Source organism: Bubalus kerabau, chromosome X (assembly GCF_029407905.1).
Source record: "Bubalus kerabau isolate K-KA32 ecotype Philippines breed swamp buffalo chromosome X, PCC_UOA_SB_1v2, whole genome shotgun sequence".
Classification (NCBI taxonomy): Eukaryota; Metazoa; Chordata; class Mammalia; order Artiodactyla; family Bovidae; genus Bubalus; species Bubalus kerabau.
The window spans coordinates 82,960,064-82,979,159 of record NC_073647.1 but is presented as its reverse complement, the minus strand read 5'-3'; the positions used below and the strand labels follow the sequence as shown (position 1 = coordinate 82,979,159).

Below are 19,096 nucleotides of genomic sequence, written 5' to 3'. Positions count from 1 at the left end.
CATAGCTTTCACTAGACGGTCCTTTGCTGGCAAAGTAATGTCTCTGCTTTTGAATATGCTATCTAGGTCGGTCATAACTTTCCTTCCAAGGAGTAAGTGTCTTCTAATTTCTTGGCTGCAATCACCATCTGCAGTGATTTTGGAGCCCCAAAAAATAAAGTCTGACACTGTTTCCCTATCTATTTCCCATGAAGTGATGGGGCAAGATGCCATGATCTTAGTTTTCTGAATGTTAAGCTTTAAGCCAAATTTTTCACTCTCCTCCATCACTTTCATCAAGAGGCTTCTTAGTTCCTCTTCACTTTCTGCCATAAGGGTGGTGTCATCTGCATATAAAAGGTTATTGATATTTCCCCTGGCAATCTTGATTCCAGCTTGTGCTTCTTCCAGCACAGCGTTTCTCATAATGCTCTCTACATATAAATTAAATAAGCAGGGTAACAATATACAGCCTTGACATACTCCTTTTCCTATTTGGAACCAGTCTGTTGGTCCATGTCCAGTTCTAACTGTTGCTTCCTGATCTGCATATAGGTTTCTCAAGAGGCAGGTCAGGTGGTCTGGTATTCCCATCTCTTTCAGAATTTTCCACAGTTTATTGTGATCCACACAGTCAAAGGCTTTGGCACAGTCAATAAAACAGAAATAGATGTTTTTCTGGAACTCTCTTCCTTTTTCCATGATCCAGCAGATGTTGGCAATTTGATCTCTGGTTCCTCTGCTTTTGCTAAAACCAGCTTGAACATCTGGAAGTTAACGGTTCACACATTGCTGAAGCCTGGCTTGGAGAATTTTGAGCATTACTTTACTAGCGTGTGAGATGAGTGCAATTGTGCGGTAGTTTGAGCATTCTTTGACATTGCCTTTCTTTGGAATTGGAATGAAAACTGACCCTTTCCACTCCTGTGGCCACTGCTAAATTTTCCAAATTTGCTGGCATTATGAGTGCAGCTCTTTCACAGCATCATCTTCCAGGATTTGAAATAGCTCAACTGGAATTCCATCACCTCCCCTAGCTTTGTTCGTAGTGATGCTTTCTAAGGCACACTTGACTTCACATTCAAGGATGTCTGGCTCTAAGTGAGTGATCACACCATCGTGATTATCTGGGTCGTGAAAATCTTTTTTGTACAGTTCCTCTGTGTATTCTTGCCCCCTCTTCTTAATATCTTCTGCTTCTGTTAGGTCCATACCATTTCTGTCCTTTATTGAGCCCATCTTTGCATGAAATGTTCCCCTGGTATCTCTAATTTTCTTGAAGAGATCTCTAGTCTTTCCCATTCTGTTGTTTTCCTCTATTTTTTTGCATTGACTGCTGAGGAAAGTTTTCTTATCTCTCCTTGCTATTCTTTGGAGCTCTGCATTCTGATGCTTATATCTTTCTTTTCTCCTTTGCTTTTCTCTTCTCTTATTTTCACAGCTATTTGTAAGGCCTCCTCAGACAGCCATTTTGCTTTTTTGCACTTATTTTCCATTGTGATGGTCTTGATCCCTGTCTCCTGTACAATGTCACCAATGTCTATCCATAGTTGATCAGGTACTCTATTTATCAGATCTAGTCCCTGAAATCTATTTCTCATTTCCACTGTATAATCATAAGGGATTTGATTTAGGTCATATCTGAATGGTCTAGTGGTTTTCCCTACTTTCTTCGATTTAAGTCTGAATTTGGCAATAAGGAGTTTATGATCAGAGCTTCTCCATTTTTTGCTGCAAAGAATATAATCAATCTGATTTCTGTCTTGGCCATCTGGTTATGTCCATGCGTAGAGTCTTCTCTTGTGTTGTTGGAAGAAGGTGTTTGCTATGACCTGTGCGTTTTCTTGGCAAAACTCTATTAAACTTTGCCCTACTTCATTCCATATTCCAAGGCCAAATTTGCCTGTTACCCTAGGTGTTTCTTGACTTTCTACTTTTGCATTCTAGTCCCCTATAATGAAAAGGATATCTTTTTGGGGTGTTAGTTCTAAAAGGTCTTGGAGGTCTTCATAGAACCATTCGACTCAGCTTCTTCAGCATTACCGGTTGGGTCATAGACTTGGATTACTGTGATATTGAATGGTTTGCCTTGGAAATTAACAGAAATCATTCTGTCATTTTTGAGATTGCATCCAAGTACTGCATTTCGGACTCTTTTGTTGAACATGATGGCTACTGCATTTCTTCTAAGAGATTCCTGCTCACAGTAGTAGATATAGTGGTCATCTGAGTTAAATTCATCCATTCCAGTCCATTTTAGTTTGCTGATTCCTGGAATGTCGACATTCACTCTTGCCATCTCCTGTTTGACGACTTCCAATTTGCCTTGATTCATGGAGCTAACATTCCAGGTTCCTATGCAATATTGTTCTTTACAGCATCGGACCTTGCTTCTATCACCAGTCACATCTGCAACTGGGTATTGTTTTTGCTTTGGCTTCATCCCTTCATTCTTTCTGGGGTTATTTCTCCACTGATCTCCAGTAGCATATTGGGCACCTACTGACCTGGGGAGTTCCTCTTTCAGTATCCTATCATTTTGCCTTTTCATACTGTTCACGGGGTTCTCAAGGCAAGAATACTGAAGTGGTTTGCCATTCCCTTCTTCAGTGGACCACATTCTGTCAGACCTCTCCACCATGACCCACCGGTGTTGGGTGGCCCCACATGGCATGGCTTAGTTTCATTGAGTTAGACAAGGCTGTGGTCTGTGTCATCAGATTGGCTAGTTTTCTGTGATTCTGATTTCAGTGTGTCTGCCCTCTGATGCCCTCTCACCACACCTACCGTCATTTGGGTTTCTCTTACCTTGGACGTGGGGTATCTCTTCACGGCTGCTCCAGCAAAGTGCAGCCACTGCTCCTCACCTTGGACGTGGAGTAGCTCCTCTTGGCCCGGCATATATACTCTCCCTATTGAGCCTCCCCCCCACTCCCCTACCCCACCCCTTCTGTCATCAGAGCACTGAGCTGAGCTCCCTGTGTTATACAGCAGCTTCCCATTAGCTATCTATTTTACACATGGTAGTGCATGTATTGGATTAATCTAGAAAATAAAATTACAAATGTCATTTTAAACTTAATTTGGTTCTAAATGGACTAATAAATTGTTATTTTTTTCTTAACTGGCATGCAAATAAACTATAAACTCTAGGAGGGGGGAACTATATTTTGAGTTATAATTTAGTTTAAATTAAACTATATTTCTTGCTCAGGAATATTTCAGAACTGATGAAAGTCTGGCTATTAGCTGCAAAATTGTTTCTTTTCCTCTCTCATTTCAGTCAGTGAATCAAGCAAAAAAATACGGAATCAACAGTACTTGACTATAACATTTCCCAAGTCATCCCAGCCAGGTGGAAATAAGAGATTAAGACCTTCAGAAATACAAGCCACAGTTCCTGTGAGTACCAACAAGATCATTCTTAACTAAATATAATATGTTATAATGCATGCATACAAATAAAATACATAATTTGAATTTTGATATCTTTAGGATGCTGATATTTTAGGTGTATAATTCCCTGTATAGCAGATTGTCCCCAACTGTTTCTGATTGAACTTTTATTTATATGTGTTCCTCCATTTCAAAGGCATTTTAAAGCTCATTGGCTAGGTAAGCTGGAGAATGTAATACTGAAACTGGTGGGATCTCTCAGGCAATGTTTACCGGCTGCAAAAACATATAAAATTTGAGTCTTAGGAGCCAATCTTGAGGTTTCAGGGCCTTTACATTTTCTTTAATCTAACATTCAAATACTAGATACTTGGAGATTCCAGTTTTCTATTGCTTTTATAAAATGGAGTTATTCTTACAACTAACCAAAATAAAAGTTAGCTTACAGAGGTCACCCATAGTGATAGCAAAATATGTTTTAAAAGCATCTCCCAAAGCAGATCTATAGTCAATGCATTTATTCAAGGGCCATTTATTTACATCTATTGAGATCCAAGTTTCATGCTTCTCTTCATGGTCTTCCTTTCATTCCATATAACAATGGAAGAAATATAAGAACTAAATGTAAAATTAGTCTATATGGTCACTGTGACAACCAGCCTTGACAAATGTTTGGACAGAAATATAAAAGTAATAATTATAATATGCTACTGGAGAAGGCAATGGCACCCCACTCCAGTACTTTTGCCTGGAAAATCTCATGGACAGAGGAGCCTGGTAGGCTGCAGTCCATGGGGTCGCTAGAGTTGGACACGACTGAGCGACTTCACTTTCACTTTTCACTTTCATGCATTGAAGAAGGAAATGGCAACCCACTCCAGTGTTCTTGCCTGGAGAATCTCAGGGACGGGGAAGTCTGGTGGGCTGCCGTCTATGGGGTCGCACAGAGTTGGACACGACTGAAGTGACTTAGCAGCAGCAGCAACTGCTACACTAATTAATGAGAATAAGACACTTGTTTTATTTTATGTATTTATTTTCAGCAGTGCTTCACAGCAGAGATATTAGGCTCTCAACTTGGTAAGAAAATCTTGAAAGTATAAGTAGAAATCAGGCTAACCCAGAAGCCTGCAGAATTGTAAACTATCATAAGAATTATCATGACACACTTCAAGAGTATCAGCTTAATTTTTTTAATCTATTTTGGGGCAGAAGGGTACATGAAATGTTTCAAAATATCTCTCCCATGTAGGAGTTCTAAAGGAATTTATTATCTATTGTGAGGCCAGGTCCTGAAGTGTCATGAATCATTGTGGACCCCTTCTTATCTTAATAGGAAACGCTGAAGATATTCTGAGGTTCTTCTTAAATTCATTTTATTTCCAAAGTGGAGTTTTCTCACACACACATACAAACACACACAGAATGTTGAAACAGAAACAAGACACAATCTAAATATATGGTCATAGAAAAAGCTAGACTATTTGTTTCAATATAAAAAAGATATAACTCATTAAAAAACTTATCATTATTCTAACCATTTTTTTTCAGAGACATGATAAAAGAAATTTAGATGAAATTCAGAAGCCAGCTCATATATGGATAAGGCATTCTTTAAGGAAAAAAATTCAAAGTCCATCTATTATTTAATCGTCAGGATACAGGCCTCATTCAGACATCCTTATACTCATATAACCCATTCTAAAAAGGAAGAATCTAAAAAGTACAAAGATGACAAAAAAGGAACAGCTTTGAAGAAAATTTACAAGAAAGATACAGGCCCACATGAAATAGATGAGAAACCTAAAAGAGGAAATAAAGCAGATAAAACTCCATCAAAATCATCACATGGAAGTCAACTATCTAAGAAGTCAAAGTCCAAATCAGAAACAAACCCAGAATCCAAAGATTCTATATCAGTTTCAATAAAGCATCAAAAAAAAAAAGAAAAGAGATATTCAAAAGATTCCAAGGAGATGGATTTTGAATCCACAAGTACGAAGAAGTACTCTAAGAGCTCAAAGAATAATTCTGATGCCATATCAGAGACTTGCTCAAAAAATAGTTCAAATGTGGGTTTAATGGTGCATTTAGGGGAATCGGATGCTGAATCCGTGGAATTTGATATGTGGTTAAAGAATTATTCACAGAATAATTCAAAGAAGCCAACAAATAAGGATGCAAAAAAAGATGCAAAGGGGAAGGGCTCTGATGCTGAATCTGTAGATTCAAAAGATGCAAAGAAAGATAAGAAGGGTGCAACAAAAGACACCAAGAAAGATGCAAAGAAGTATACAGAGTCTACTGATGCAGAATCTGGAGACTCAAAGGATGCAAAGAAAGATTCGAAAAAGGGCAAGAAAGATTCAAAGAAAGGTGATAAGAAAAAGGATGCCAAGAAAGATGCAGAGTCTACTGAAGCAGAATCTGGAGACTCAAAGGATGTGAAGAAAGATTCGAAAAAGGGCAAGAAAGATTCAAAGAAAGATGATAAGAAAAAGAATGCCAAGAAAGATGCAGAGTCTACTGAAGCAGAATCTGGAGACTCAAAGGATGTGAAGAAAGATTCGAAAAAGGGCAAGAAAGATGATAAGAAAAAGGATGCCAAGAAAGATGCTGTGTCTACTGATGCTGATTCTGAATCTGAAGGGGATGCAAAAAAGAGTAAAAAAGATTCAAAGAAAGATAAGAAAGATTTAAAGAAAGATGACCAAAAAAAGCCTGCAATGAAGTCCAAAGTGTCTACTGAAACTGAGTCTGATTGGGAGTCAAAGAAGGTTAAGCGAGATTCAAAGAAAGACACCAAGAAGACTGCAAAGAAGGACACAGAGTCTAGTGGTGCTGAATCTGATGTGTCTTCCAAAAGATGGCTAAAGAAGACTGAAATGTTCAAAAGTTCAGATGCTGAATCTGAAGAGTCTCTATTTAAACCTGGGCCTAAAAAGAGAGTTGATGAATCAGATGCCACATCTACAGATTCAAAGAAGGATGCAGTGGAACCAAAAAGAGGAATCAAAATGCCATCCCGGAGAACTACATTCAAAGAAAAAGGAAAAAAAATAGGTACAGGTAGAGTTCCTCCATCAAGAGAAAGACCACCACTACCTCCTTGTGAGCCTATACCGCCATCACCTAGAGTCAAACGTCTCTGTCGTTGCCAGATGCCTCCTCCACCTCCAAAACCAAGCTTTGCTCCTTTGGTATGTTTGCTCCTGTTTTATTTTTAGAGAAAATTGGATTAAAACTGAAAGATATATTTTAAATTTTGAATTCATATTTTCTCTGAAGATTAGTTCTCTTTTACTGGAATATTGACAATTTTGAGACTCACAGATGAGAAAAGATAGAGTACTTCCACAGGACCCAAAAGAGTTGCAAAATAAATGTCAAAAAGTTAAGAATAGAATTTAGATTGGAGCAGAGAGAACTGGCTTGGGATTTAAGAAACTTTTCATAATTATTTGTAAAAATGATCACATTACAAATGTGGTTAACTGTCCCACACTTATGAAAGAACAAAAAGGAAAATGGCTAAAATTTTTAAGGGGCATGTTTTAGTAGGATATAAGTACATTTCCTAGAAAGTTGCTGAATATGGTAAAAACTCAACCAAATTCAGACACAGCAAGATAGAAACATAACATACTAGGATTCAGATATGCAAAAAAGCATATTTAATTATTTAATTTTTAACCATATCTTTATGAGTTGTCACTAGTACTGATAATTGGGGGGTGGGGGGGGGAGTATTTTCAAGGTTGATCCAATCTCTTTGGATCTGTCATTTTAACGTTTTCTACTTTTCTCCTACAGAGGATCTCCCTTTCAATTCCCCTTCCTTTAAAACATGGCTGTAAAGGGATGCTTAGTTAAACATCTCACTTTGGATGGAAGGTCTGCTCTTCCCATTCTTTTCCTCCCTTGTTGGCTCTCTGATCTTTGGTTGAGATGTGATTCATTTGCATGGTTTCTGGGCATCAGTCTGTGTTTCCTTTGCTTTCCCACAGTGTTAATTGACTATTCTCAGCATGGTAGGTTTCATGTTCTCTGTCCTGCTAAATTCAGATCATCTGTAGATATGGCTGGGATTGGAGCTTATATTTAATTAATTTTCCCCCACCCTTTCTTCCTTGCCCTCTCTGTCCCCCCATTCTTGTTCTTATCTCTCAAAGGGCTTCCATTTCCTCTTCTGAATGGTGGGAATCTCACTTTACATTGTATTCCAAGCTTTTTCTATCCTTGGTTTATTTATAATAAAACTTTATGTATTGATTTCCATTTGCTCTTCATATATTTTACATTTGTGGGAGAGATTAATTAATCCATATTATCTCTTTCAAAAAAGGCTGATTTTAAGTCCATTTTTCTCCTGACAGACTCAAAATGTCAGCTTTGTGACAAAGCTGGTTAACGACCCCATTGTTTAAGGCTCAGTCTAAGTCAACGGGCAGATAACCAGTAAAGCAACAAAATTTTTAAGGAATAAAAATATATTGGTGGAATAAGAAAGCTGTGGTACATATACACAATGGAGTATTACTCAGCCATTAAAAATAATGCATTTGAATCAGTTCTAATGAGGTGGATGAAACTGGAGCCTATTATACAGAGTGAAGTAAGCCAGAAAGAAAAACACCAATTCAGTATACTAAAGCATATATATGGAATTTAGAAAGATGGTAACAATAACCCTGTGTACGAGACAGCAAAAGAGACACTGATGTATAGAACAGTCTTATGGACTCTGTGGGAGAGGGAGAGGGTGGGAAGATTTGGGAGAATGGCATTGAAACATGTAAAATATCATGTATGAAACGAGTTGCCAGTCCTGGTTCGATGCACGATACTGGATGCTTGGAGCTAGTGCACTGGGAAGACCCAGAGGGAGGGTATGGGGAGGGAGGAGGGAGGAGGGTTCAGGATGGGGCACACATGTATACCTGTGGCGGATTCATTTTGATATTTGGCAAAACTAATACAATTATGTAAAGTTTAAAAATAAAAAAAAAAATAAAAATAAAAAATATATATATTGGTGGATAATTTTAAGGCAATTGAGAAAAAGAGACCCTTGAAAAGCTGAACTCTCTTCCAAAAGTAGTTTTTATGAAAAATATGTACACTTATATGTGGAATTTAAAACCAAAACAAATGAACAAACAACAAAAACTGACTTATTAAGTGAACAAATTGGTGGTCACCATAGTGGAGACAGATGTGAAGATAAGTGAAATAGGTGAGGAAGATTAAGAGATACAAATTCTAGTTATAAAATAAATGTCATAGTGATTACTATATAGTGTAAAGAATATAATCAATAATATTATAATAACTTTGGTGATAAATGGTAACTAGACTTGTGATTGTTTCATAATGTATAAAAATATCAAATCACTATGTAGAATACCTGAAACTGATATAATATTGTAAGTAAATTTCAATAAAAATTCTAAATAAAAATTGTTAAATTAAAAAAAAATATGTAAAATACAAGAAATACAACAAAATCCTTGAATCTGAGGATTAATTTTAATTGTTAAAAAAAAAAAAACTTTCAGGATATGTTTTGGCCTTGCATATATTCATACCATCACTGTAATAAGCTTAAATTTGTATAGCTACCATCTAATCAGGCCCTTCCATCCCTACCACTTTGCTAAAAGTGCTCTTTTCAAGATTACCAAATATGTTCTTGTAGCCACACATACTGAGCTCTCTTCTCTCCTCATGTTATTCTATAATCCAGCAGCATTTAAACCAACCTCTTCTTTCAAAAAACACTTAGTTAACTTGACTCTATCCTATCCATACTCACAGAAAACTAGTCAATCTGATCACACTAGGACCACAGCCATAGTCTAACTCAATGAAACTAAGTCATGCCCGTGGGGCAACCCAAGATGGGCGGGTCATGGTGGAGAGATCTGACAGAATGTGGTCCACTGGAGAAGGGAATGGCAAACCACTTCAGTATTCTTGCCTTGAGAACCCCACTAACAGTGTGAAAAGGCAAAATGATAGGATACTAAAGGAGAAACTCCCCAGGTCAGTGGGTGCCCAATATGCTACTGGAGATCAGTGGAGAAATGGCTCCAGAAAGAATGAAGGGATGGAGCCAAGACAAAAAGAATACCCAGCTGTGGATGTGACTGGTGATATAAGCAAGGTCCGATGCTGTAAAGAGCAATACTGCATAGGAACCTGGAATGTCAGGTCCATGAATCAAGGCAAATTGGAAGTGGTCAAACAAGAAATGGCAAGAGTGAATGTTGACATTCTAGGAATCAGTGAACTGAAATGGACTGGAATGGGTGAACTTAACTCAGATGACCATTATATCTACTACTGCAGGCAGGAATTCCTCAGAAGAAATGGAGTAGCCATCATGTTCACCAAAAGAGTCTAAGATGCAGTACTTGGATGCAATCTCAAAAACTACAGAATGTTCTCTGTTCGTTTCCAAGGCAAACCATTCAATATCACGGTAATCCAAGTCTATGCCCCAAAGAGTAATGCTGAAGAAGCTGAAATTGAACGGTTCTATGAAGACCTACAAGACCTTTTAGAACTAACACCCAAAAAAGATGTCCTTTTCATTATAGGGGACTGGAATACAAAAGTAGAAGTCAAGAAACACCTGGAGTAACAGGAAAATTTGGCCTTTGAATACGGAATGAGGCAGGGCAAAGACTAATAGAGTTTTGCTAAGAAAATGCACTGGTCATAACAAACACCCTCTTCCAACAACACAAGAGAAGACTCTATACATGGACATCACCAGATGGTCAACACTGAAATCAGATTGATTATATTCTTTCCAGCCAAAATGGAGAAGCTCTATACAGTTAGCAAAAAAAAGACCAGGAGCTGTCTGTGGCTCAGACCATGAATTCCTTATTGCCAAATTCAGACTGAAAATGAAGAAAGTATGGAAAACCACTAGACCATTCAGGTACGACCTAAATCAAATCCCTTATGATTATACAGTGGAAGTGAGAAATAGATTTAAGGGCCTAGATCTGATAAATAGAGTGCCTGATGAACTATGGAATGAGGTTCGTGACATTGTACAGGAGACAGGGATCAAGACCATCCCCATGGAAAAGAAATGCAAAAAAGAAAAATGGCTTTCTGGGGAGGCCTTACAAATACCTGTGAAAAGAAGAGAAGCAAAAAGCAAAGGAGAAAAGGAAAGATATAAGCATCTGAATGCAGAGTTCCAAAGAATAGCAAGAAGAAATAAAAAAGCCTTCTTCAGCGATCAATGCAAATAAATAGAGGAAAACAATAGAATGGGAAAGACTAGAGATCTCTTCAAGAAAATCAGAGATACCAAAGGAACATTTCATGCAAACATGGGCTCGATAAAGGACAGAAATGGTATGGACCTAACAGAAGCAGAAGATATTAAGAAGAGGTGGCAAGAATACACAGAAGAACTGTACAAAAAAGATCTTCATGCCCAAGATAATCACGATGGTGTGATCACTGACCTAGAGCCAGACATCCTGGAATGTGAAGTCAAGTGGGCCTTAGAAAGCATCACTATGAACAAAGCTTGTGAAGGTGATGGAATTCCAGTGGAGCTATTCCAAATCCTGAAAGATGATGCTGTGAAAGTGCTGCACTCAATATGCCAGCAAATTTGGAAAACTCAGCAGTGGCCACAGGACTGGAAAAGGTCAGTTTTCATTCCAATCCCAAAGAATGCTCAAACTACTGCACAATTGCACTCATCTCACACGCTAGTAAAGTAATGCTCAAAATTCTCCCAGCGAGGCTTCAGCAATATGTGAACCCTGAACTGCCCGATATTCAAGCTGGTTTTAGAAAAGGCAGAGAAACCAGAGATCAAATTGCCAACATCCACTGGATCATGGAAAAAGCAAGAGAGTTCCAGAAAAGCATCTATTTCTGCTTTATTGACTATGCCAAGGCCTTTGACTGTGTGGATCGCAATAAACTGCGGAAAATTCTGAAAGAGATGGGAATACCAGACTACCTGATCTGTCTCTTGAGAAGTTTGTATGCAGGTCAGGAAGCAACAGTTAGAACTGGACATGGACCAACAGACTGGTTGCAAATAGGAAAAGGAGTTCGTGAAGGCTGTATATTGTCACCCTGTTTATTTAACTTATATGCAGAGTACATCATGAGAAACTCTGGGCTGGATGAAGCACAAGCTGAAATCAAGATTGCGAGGAGAAATATCAGTAACCTCAGATATGCAGATGACACCACCCTTATGGCAGAAAGTGAAAAGGAACTACAAAACCTCTTGATGAAAGTGAAAGTGGAGAGTGAAAAAGGTGATTAAAGCTCAACATTCAGAAAACAAAGATCATGGCATCCGGTCCCATCACTTCATGGGAAATAGACAGGAAAACAGTGGAAACAGTGTCAGACTTTATTTTTCTGGGCTCCAAAATCACTACAGATCATGACTGCAGCCATGAAATTAAAAGACTCTTATTCCTTGAAAGGAAAGTTATGACCAACCTAGACAGCATATTCAAAAGCAGAGGCAGTACTTTGCCAACAAAGGTTCATCTAGTCAGGGGGATGGTTTTTCCTTTGGTCATGTATGGATGTGAGAGTTGGACTGTGAAGAAGGCTGAGTGCCGAAGAATTGATGTTTTTGAACTGTGGTGTTGGAGAAGACTCTTGAGAGTCCCTTGGACTGCAAGGAGATCCAATCAGTCTATTCTGAAAGAGATCAGCCCTGGGATTTCTTTGGAAAGAATGATGCTAAAGCTGAAACTCCAGTACTTTGGCCACCTCATGCGAAGAGTTGACTCATTGGAAAAGACTCTGATGCTGGGAGGGATTGGGGGCAGAAGGAGAAGGGGAGGACAGAGGACGAGATGGCTGGGTGGCATCACTGACTCGATGGACGTGAGTCTCAGTGAACTTCGGGAGTTGGTGATGGACAGGGAGGCCTGGCGTGCTGCGATTCATGGTGTCGCAAAGAGTCGGACACGACTGAGTGACTGATCTGATCTTATCTGATCCTATCCTGTTCTTTCTACTTACTGGTAGCTTTCCACCACCTTTATTATATCTTACACTTCCTCACCTTTAATGTTAGAATGATCTAAGACTTGGTCCTGGACCTTCTCTCTAAAATTCTCCTTTGATAAGTTAATCCAATTTAATAGTTTTAAATGTCATTTATGTACTGATTACTCCTAAAGTAACATAACCAACTTTGGTCTTTCCAATGAGTTCCAAATTCTAAACACCTCCTTGGAAGTTTCAGTGTAGAGTCTACTGGACATCTCAAATTTAACGTATATGAATAACACTCTTAACCAATTTCAAAACCTAATCCTTCCCAGTATTCTCCATCTTAGTAGTAAATGGCACTGCCATCCACCCATTTAATCTTTTAAAATCTGGATATTATCTATGATTCTGCTCTTTTCCTTATCCCCCATATGTGATCAATCACTAAAACTTGTCTACCTTACCTCCAAAATATATCTTGAATCAGTCAACTTCTTCCATCTCAATTACTACTACCTAAATGGTCCCAATATTCATCATAATCTTTGCTGAAGTACTGCAAGAGTCTTGCTGCCTCTACTGTCCACTGCTTAAAACACTAAGGTTTCCCATTACATTCATAATAAACTCAGGCTTCTTACCCTGGCTTTCAATGCTTACATTATCCATCCTCATCTATTTTCTACCTTCATCTTGAACCAGTTTGCCATTTTATTTTTTGACCTACCCAAACTACTACTATTTTTGCTTCTCATATACATTAAGATTGCTCTCTTGCCAAGTTTTTGCATATACTGTTCCCTCTGCTTGGAATTCTTCTCCCCGGTTTTTGCATGACTAGTCCTTCTCATCATTTGGTTTTTCAACTTAAATATTATTTTTTGGAGAAGCCTTCCCTGATTTACTATATCTTATGTTATCCCCTCCCACAACTGTTCAGTTACTCTTCTAATCCAGAATCCTACTTTATTTTTCTCATAGAATATTGCTGCTGTTGTTGTTGCTGTTCTTTAGTTGCTACATCATGTCTGACTTTTTGCAACCCTATGGGCTATAGTCTGCCAAATTCCTCTGTCCATGGGATTTCCCAGGCAAGAATACTGGTGTGAGTTGTCATTTCCTTCTCCAGGAGATCTTCCTGACCCAAGGACTGAACTTCTGTCTCCTGCTTGGCTGGCAGATTCTTTACCACTGAGCCACCTGGGAAGCTCCCTGAGAATACAAACAGTCAAAATACCACACAAACTTTCCATCTTTATGTTCTCTCCTCATCTACTTTATTCTTGAGAACTGGAATTGCAGGTGTGTGGAAAAGTATTTGATAAATGTCAGCATTTACTTAAGATGAAAACACCAATTTAAAAAGGAATAGAGAATTTCCTTATCTTTATAATAGCTATCTAACAAAGATTGAAAGGAAACAGTAAATTCTCATGATACATTTTCTTGAAGATCAAGAATAAGATTATAATTCATTAGCAGCATCTTAATTATTTTTCTTTCACAATCCTTCTTGGATCCTGTTGACTCAGTATACATCTAAAATCTGACCACTTGTGAACCATATTGCTACCAGCCAGGTCCTCATCACTATTATCTCTCTCCTTTATTACTGCATTAGCCTGCTAAGATATCTCTTGCTTCTAATCTTTCCTCTTCATATCCTCAACATGGATTCAATTTATTGAACATCATTTAATTGATAAAGTTTATTAAAATGTATACTTAGAATTAACAAAGTTAAATTAAACCTAATGAAACAAAACTTGAGAACAACAACAAACTCTAATACTTAATTTCACTCAGAATGAATGTCAAAATGCTTACAATTGCCAAAAAGATCCTAGATAATCTGACTTGCTGTTCTCTCTGATCTCACCTTTTCATCAGTCTGATGAAACCATACTGGCATCCTTCCATACATCCCAGGAATAGGACTTTGCATAGATCCACACTTCAACCTAGAATCTTATTTCTTCAGATTTCTATGTGGTTAATTGTCTCTTCAAATATTTGCTCAAATATCAATTTTTCAATGAGGTTAATTTAATCATACAATTTTAAATTGTAACAATCCCCACTACTGCATACTAGTCCTCAAGTCATCTACTTTTTTTCCTATGAAATTTGCTACCTTCCACTATGTAATTTACTTTATTTATTATGTTTATTTTGTGTATTTTTTGGTAAAAGGTAAGCTCTGTGAAGACAAAAACTCTTTGCTTATATGTCCAAGAGAGTGGCTGGCATTCAATATTAATTTAATAAATCAATTTATTTGTCATTTATTAGAAATTAGCAGGAAATGAATGAAATAATTGCTGGGCATTTTTAAAACTCCAGATGGTACTAGATAGTATGAAATTTTAGTCTGCCCAGTTTATGAATTAACTTACACTCATTCACTCATTCAATCAGGGTGAAAAAGTGATATATGAACAGGACTATGAAAGATAAGAAAGATTTTTGAAAGGCAAAGGCAATGGGAGAAGTTTCTAATCAAGAATACCCAACTAGTTAATACCAAAACCAGTGTATGAAATTGCATCATGAAATGGAATATGAGTATGACATTGAAAATATTAACTGAAGGAAGAAACAAAATTTCCAGACCAGGAGGCAGATAAAATGGTTGACGGGAGTGACACAGAGTTGACAACAGGCATAGTAAGCATAATGCAAGGCTATGGGGCATAAAAGCAGCAATAGAAAATTGTGATACCTCTACTACAGTTTAAAGTTTGTTTGTTTGTTTTTAGGAAATGCTAAACTATAAATAAATGGAAGATGAACAAAGTACTGATTTGTTCCAAGATGAATCTTTGATTTAAAAAAAAAAAATCTATAGTTTCAAGATATTTATTTTTACCTGTTATATAACTGTGTTGAAACACTGCTGCTTTGCTGTGCTCTAAGTGTGCAACTAATCTACCCTTTCCACTCACTCACCATTAGTTTTGATGTCTTCTTGCTGACGTCTGATTGTCAAGAATAAGCTCTAATTCCATGATCTGCCTTTCTTAGGCAAATTTCCATTTTTGAACACTGCCAAAACTCTTTTATGTATGGAAAAAATTCTGCTACTACTCTCTGAGTAGTTAATAAATGAATAAATACACCATTATCCCTGAAGCCTCAACAGTTCCAAGTAAGATACACAGATATATATATATATATATATATACCATTAATTCACTGCTGTTGGCAAAAGAGGAACAACACAAACTGGTTAAATTTCTTCTAGACCTATATGGGACTATGTAGGAAGAGTCACAAATGGGATGGTACTATTTGATTCAGTAATCCCATTAGTAAAAACGTACTATAATAAAAACAAGTCAGCAGAAGGAAAAAAAAAAAAAAAAACCTCTGGGCATAGAGATGATAATTGCAATACTGTCTATAGGACAAAAAATTTGGAATTAAACTAAATGTAGAAAATTTAAAAATTGGCATACTAAAATGTAAAACATAGTATTTATTCATTGAAATACTAGTTGTGAGACCTTGAGTTTAGAGGGGAAAGTTTATACTATAATGTTAAGGGAGAACATAGAGGAAAATACTATAGGTTTGCAACTAGATGAAATTTGCAACTATTGTACAAACACTAGACAATAATGTGCAAATGTGAAAACACTTGTATTAATGTGGTGGAATTTAGAGAGACTATCAGTATTTAAAATGTATTTTTGTGTTTTTATATTATCAGCTTTTGAAGCCCTAGTCCATTAAAGTAGTTGTGTTCATAATGTAACATTCCTTAGGACTTGGTTCCTACACAAATGCTGGTGGTTGGACTAGTATTCAGTACTTCACATCTTTAAGTGAACATTAGGATCATGCAGAGAAATTATTAAACATGCTATTTCTGACCCCATCTCAGGCTTTTAATGCTAACTCTAGGGTGGGATCCAAGGATCTACATTTTTAATAAGAAAACATAAAAATTATATCCAAGTTTGCCTCCACTTGTGTGTTTTATTGTGGTCTTTAACACACCAGGAACTCTCTATAATTACTAGCTTCTTTTTAATGCTACTATTTATTTTAATCTTTTTTCTACTTTATTCCTCAGCCTGCAGCAAAATGGATTCATAAGCTGCTTTAAAGAACAACTGAGCACTTCATTTCACAGAATGGCCTTACCATAGTTAACAATAGCTACTCTCAAATGAGCATTTCTACTTCTGTGGAACTGTAATAAATAAAAACAAGTCTTCTGTGAGCACAAGGAGTTGATTTTTTTACATGTAATTTATAAAGGTGATGTATAGAGGTGTATGATTTTTTTACTAGAAGCCTGATCTACTCAGGACAAAGGTTTGCAGCATTTTACATCACTTCACTTTGGAAGCTACTTCTGTGTTCAGGTTGTAACAGCAATGTTCTTTGGGATTCTCTTACATGTTCTGTTAAATTTCTGTTTTACTTTATATTTAGAAAAAAATAAAGAAAATGGAAAGAACCAGATCTTTCACACCATTAAAATAAACAGAGATATATGTAGATTATAATCCCCACCACCCACATACATAAAAAAAATTCCAAATGCTATCATTTATCTTTAAAAATTTCTTTAGTTTATTTTTTTAATGATAAACTGCAAGTGACCATAGGAGGATAAAATATGCTTATCAATCATTATACAAATTCCTATGAATATGCTTTTCATATTCCTTCTGGATGTGGAAGGAAAGATACATGCATGCATCCATGCATGCATATAGACATACAATTACACTGTATTTCTTGTAGTTGCTCTTTCTTCCTGACTTTTCTCTTTCAAACCAGACTTTAGACCATCTTTAGAAATGCACTTTGAGAGGCGGTCCTAAGATAGCAGGGGAATAGGACGGGGAGACCACTTTCTCCCCAAAAATTCATCAAAATAACATTTGAACGCTGAGTAAATTCCACAAAACAACTTCTGAATGCCAGTAGAGGACATCAGGCACCCAGAAAAATCAGCCCATTGTCTTCAAAAGGAGATAGGAAAAAAATAGAAAAGATAAAAAGAGAGACAAAGAGGTAGGGACGGAGGTCCATCCCGGGAAGGGAGTCTTAAAAAAGAGAGAAGTTTCCAAACACCAGGAAACACTCTCACTGGCGAGTCTGGCAAGCCTTGAAGCCTCAGAGGGCAACATAACCGGGAGGAAAAATAAATAATTAAAACCCACAGATTACATGCCCAGTGCCCAATGGTAACTCCCAAGGGAGAAGCAGTGCAGACGCCTGCATCCTTCACTAGTAAGCGGGGGCTGGGCAGGGAGGTGTGGGCTGCATTGCTTAGAGTAAGGACCTGGCCCTGAATGCCCCGAGGGCAATCTGAGGGAACTAACTTGGGATAGCAAACCAGACTGTGGGATAGTTACCCCACAAAAAGACAAAAAGCCCTAACCTAAGACACCGCCAGGACCGCTCACAGAACAAAGGACTGACTAGAGCTAGCCGGCTGCAGGCTGGCCCATCCCCCACCGGAGACAGGCAGGCAAGGACAGCCAGAGCCGGAAGGGGGCAATTACAGCGCCAGAGAGGCATCATCTACCGAACTGCAAGCAGGCTTTGCTGCTAACCAAGATTTCTTGGGATACTGGATGGTCAACATCTGCCTGAGAAGGTGCACTGGTTGTAAACCCAGAAAACTGAGTGGCAGGGACGGGGCAGGTGATAAGTCACACCGACCACGTTCACCAAACACCTGGTCACCTGAGCTGCTCGGACTGGGGAAGGGCACAAAGTGCAGGCCTAACCAAATCTGTGTCTTTGTGGAGTACCCGAGTACCTGAACACGAGTGGCTTAGACCTGGGAAGTGCATGCAACCCAGGGTTGGCGTCAGACAGTTCCCAGCATAGCAACCTAGAGCCTAACAAGTATAGACTGGGAAAGTACACATGCCATGATGGGGGCAAACCCAGTGTGGCCAAGACACTACAAGCACTCCCCACAGACACCAGTGTTATTTGTTTGCAGCGTTCCTCCCTCCCCACAGCAAGACTGAACAAGTGAGCCTAAAAAATTGTCCACCCGAACACAAAGAACAAATATTAAGAGCAGGAAGGGAAAAACAACAAATAACACACAAGGGGACTCCCATAAGGGTAACAGCTGATCTTTCAATACAAACTCTTCAGGCCAGGAGGGAATGGCAAGACATATTTAAAGTGATGAAAGAAAATAACCTACAGCCCAGACTACTGTACCCAGCAAGGATCTATTTCAAATATGAAGGAGAAATCAAAAGCTTTACAGACAAGCAAAAGCTGAGAGAATTCATCACCACAAAACCAGCTCTCCAACAAATGCTAAAGGATATTCAACAGACAGGAAACACAAAAAGGGTGAATAAACTTGAACCCAAAACAATAAAGTAAATGGCAACGGGATCATACTTACCAATAATTACCTTAAACGTAAATGGGTTGAATGCCCCAACCAAAAGACAAAGTCTGGCTGAATGGATGCAAAAACAAGACCCCTATATATGTTGTCTACAAGGGACCCACCTCAAAACAGGGGACGCATACAGACTGAAAGTGAAGGGCTGGAAAAAGATATTCTATACAAATAGAGACCAAAAGAAAGCAAGAATAGCAATACTCATATCAGATAAAATGGACTTAACATAAAGACTTTGAAAAGAGACAAAGAAGGACACTGCAAAATGATCAAATAATCAATCCAAGAAGAAGATATAATAATTATAAATATATA

General features: G+C 37.9%; 1 pseudogene; it reads left to right on the top strand.

Annotated features, from left to right (window-relative positions):
• The window catches only part of LOC129640072 (cylicin-1-like), a 155,157-nt pseudogene extending 138,665 nt beyond the window's left edge, over positions 1-16,492 (top strand).
• The last annotated feature ends 2,604 nt before the right edge of the window (positions 16,493-19,096 follow it).